The sequence below is a fragment of the Ornithodoros turicata genome, chromosome 5, assembly GCF_037126465.1.
Source record: "Ornithodoros turicata isolate Travis chromosome 5, ASM3712646v1, whole genome shotgun sequence".
In the NCBI taxonomy this organism is placed as follows: Eukaryota; Metazoa; Arthropoda; class Arachnida; order Ixodida; family Argasidae; genus Ornithodoros; species Ornithodoros turicata.
Genome location: NC_088205.1, coordinates 36,232,825 through 36,236,522, shown reverse-complemented (window position 1 = coordinate 36,236,522; position 3,698 = coordinate 36,232,825). Strand labels below are relative to the sequence as shown.

Below are 3,698 nucleotides of genomic sequence, written 5' to 3'. Positions count from 1 at the left end.
TTGATTGTGGAGTGGTGTATTGTCCTTGTCTGCCGTAGCTCCATAGTCTAAGATGTCATACCAACTAGCCCACTCTACATTGTTAATCAGTTTTATACTTGTAGAGTGCTGGACAAAAGTTTATGGAACATGCTCTGGCACACTCCTCCCTCCGAGTGACAAGCTGGCAGCGAATGGTATCGTACGGACTTGCATACAGGTGACTGGGCTACCTATACGCGCATGTCTAAGTCTGTACGGTCCCATTTGCTGTCACTCTGAAGAAGGAATGCGCCGGAGCGTGTTCTCTAACATTTGTCTAGCACTGTACTCATTGTTTTGACATGGTGGGATAGCAATGCGCCTGCGCACATGACTGCATCGGGTTTCCTATCATTATAGTTTAGTTGTAAGCAGCTCTGTCTCTCCATTGTCCCGTCTGTATACTCTTATCCCCTTTTGCAGTTATGTACCAACTGGCCCAAATTTCTGCACTTCTCATTAAACACAACATAGCAAACCCGAAGCCATAACCCACTGTGAATATGCCAGCTAGCCCTTTCTCTTTGATTTTCTATACTTATTTTTCCAACTGTAAGCTAAGGCAGCAATACAGTAAGTAAATGGATAATTTGGAGTGCTACTGAACATTCTCCTAAGCCTTTGTGAAGGTCGAATAGTTTTTCATACTTTCAGCACTCTATTTGGAAGGCCGCCCATTTATTGGCGTTAGCCAAGTAAGCCCATTAATTTTTGGTGTTACCCACTATCCGGCTCCACAATAACTATGTCGGTCTTGTTTTTGTGTACAATGTTATGTATGATATACCAAAGTTTTATAGTAACTACAATCGTTTCTTTTCCTTGTGGCCCTCCATGATGTGGTCTAAAGTCAATATGTCCTGTGGCTCCAATGGCGTTCTTCAGACCCAAATATACTGTCTCAGTGAAGTTTTGTCATCAGTGCCACGGGGGTACAATGATATAGACTGGCACACAATTATGTCAAGTACACCCAAAGACCTTTTTTCAAATTCTCGTATTATTGGACTACACAAAAAGAACTACCTTTACAGTACGGAGAGAAAGGGGAAAAATGGAGGCGTCCAGTACATTCTCCACGTCACTTTTGTCAAGAAACGGTGATAGCTTTTGCAAAAGACATAGAACAGACATAGTACAGGTCTCTCGCAACAACCTCGACATTTTCTGCTTCATATTTTCTGTGCAAATGAATAACAGGAGTTATAGTCGGTTTCACATACTGTTCACCTTAGCAATATGTTCTGTGATGCATACTTTGACCATCCAAAAAGTGGCAGAACATGACTCCTTCAACTCTAAATATTACTGTCATCAAAAATACAGTGCTTAGTGAAATGTATGGCATTTGCAACTGCAATGATTGTTTTCTATCAGCACTGTTGTAGCCATCATGCTTGAGTTATGGTTAGTTCAGTGATCTTCTATCACCATCAGGGTTTCTTCTATCAGCAGAACGCTGGCCATTGTGGCAGATATATGGTGGCCCTGATAAGGGCCGTTTGTTTACTTCATCCAGGTATGCTGTTTCTTCTCCAGTGCACCATGAAGCTACTGAAGAATTCCTTAGCATGTCTACAGTCCATCTTCTAGTGTCCGTAGTTCCCTACGGGAGCACGATGTTGGCATAAGACAATCCGTGGGGTGGGGCATCGTCACGCAGCTGGTGCCTGTGGGATGCCCTGGACAGCATTCAGGCATGAATGCAAAAGGCCAATGCAATAATCCTGTGGGAGTGGCACACTTGATTACAGTATGCCACCAGAGGCCTTCTGCTGTGTCAGCTCTGTTTGAAGAACTTGAACTGAAAGTAAAACATAATTGTGAGTAGTGTGAAATTACTGAGAATTATGAGTAAACAGTGTCAGTTACAAATCAGTCAGCTCAGCACGAGAACAATTGTGTGCCTGCTTTGGTTGGCCTAGTGAGGGCTAGCATAAGCAGGGGTATGCAAATTCTCCAATAGAATCCCAATTCTCTCTCTATCCCATACCCAATTCATGTATGGCATCTGACAGTCCTGGCCTTTCTGGTCAGCTACAGGGGTTCCACCTGGAAATAACAGAAAGAAATGTATTTAGGCAACAAAAAGCTTCAAGTTTGCAGCTTTTAATATGCTGGATAGCATTTCACTCTCCGTAATCATCATTTGCAAGCCTTAGATTTTGGCAATGTCATTTATAAAACCATCTACAGTTTTTGAAAAGAAAACTATCTGATCACTCACTGTGGCATTTCTAAGCTACCAAAGGCCATATGGGGACAGGAAAACGTTGTTTGGTTGTTGAAACCGGGTCCAAGCTCAAAACCTGAGCGGTATCATTCGACACCGCTGCTTGATTGCGGGTTTCTGAGCCTTAAATTCTGACTGTATCACATGTTACATCACTCACTGTGGCCTTTATAAGCTATCGAAGGCGACATGAGGACAGGAAAGCTGTGTTCTGTTGTTGATATTGTATCAGAACTTAAGACCTGAGGGGTATCATTCGTAACTGCTGCTTGACTGCAGGGTTTTGAGCCCTAAATTCTAACTGTATCACACGTTAAATCACTCACTGAGGCTTGTATAAGCTATCGAAAGCTGCACGAGAACAGGAAAACGTCGTTCGGTTGTTGTAATTTGGTCGGCGCTGCTGAGGTGAGGGGTATCATTCGTAACTGCTGCTTGACTGCAGGGTTTTGAGCCCTAAATTCTAACTGTATCACACGTTAAATCACTCACTGAGGCTTGTATAAGCTATCGAAAGCTGCACGAGAACAGGAAAACATCGTTCGGTTGTTGTAATTTGATCGGCGCTTAAAACCTGAGGGGTATCATTCGGGCATTGTTTTGGTAGGCGTCAACATTCTCCAAGTCGGCTTCACCTAGCGCTCGGGTGCATTAGGTGAAGCCCACCTTACAAAACTACCATTGTGGCCAGATTGTACGTAAGTTTCCGCCATGAATGGCGAAATGTAGCAATTTGGTATCAGGTGAAGCCCACTTTACCGAGCCGCTTGTGTTGCTTCGTGTCGTTTTCTCCCCTTCGTATCCTTTGTAACATGTGCATCTTTATTTCGCACGATTTCTTTCTCTTTTTTTTTTCGTTTTGAACCTTCCCTTTTTGCCTTTTTTTTTTTTGTACTACCACAAAGAATTCCCTGGGGGCGGGGGGGGGGGGGGATGGAGGGACTTACAACTAATAGGCAAAAGACTAGCATGAGGGCAATCGAAAGCTCGGATATTCAGACGGTCCGGTGATGAGGTTGAAATCATTATGATGATAACTGGGGGGGGGGGGGGATATATTTATTAAGAAAAAAAGACGGAAAGGTTAGCTCAACCGGGAAAAAGAAGAGAAGGAAAGGTTAGCCGGGTATAGTTCTTGACTACCTAGCTGCGAGTGAAGAACCGGAACTCCCCCCGCCTGGCCCCTTCCCCCGTACTCCCATTTATTTTACTAACCTCCCATTTTACTAACCTCTCCTTTGCTTTTCCTTGTTTGTGTTGTGGGGTCGTGTACCCCATAACGGAGTGGCACTTTCAACTTGACAGTAACGAATTTATATAGTGTGTATTGTGGTGGAACTTGCGCATATGGTGTGGGTTATCAAAGAAAGTATTTATTTACCTCGTGACCACGACCCCGTCTCCGTGGGGTCAACGTCCACCAGCTATAGTCCACCGGTGACAT

At 43.9% G+C, this 3,698-nt stretch overlaps 1 long non-coding RNA gene across 1 annotated transcript; it reads right to left on the bottom strand.

Moving 5' to 3' along the window:
• Positions 1 to 999: 999 nt before the first annotated feature.
• On the bottom strand, positions 1,000 to 2,537 carry LOC135395523 (uncharacterized). The gene is made up of 3 exons (XR_010423141.1): positions 2,249 to 2,537; positions 2,015 to 2,073; positions 1,000 to 1,825 (listed from the first exon to the last, which is right to left on the bottom strand). It is a non-coding gene; the product is annotated as an uncharacterized LOC135395523 (long non-coding RNA).
• Positions 2,538 to 3,698: the final 1,161 nt, after the last annotated feature.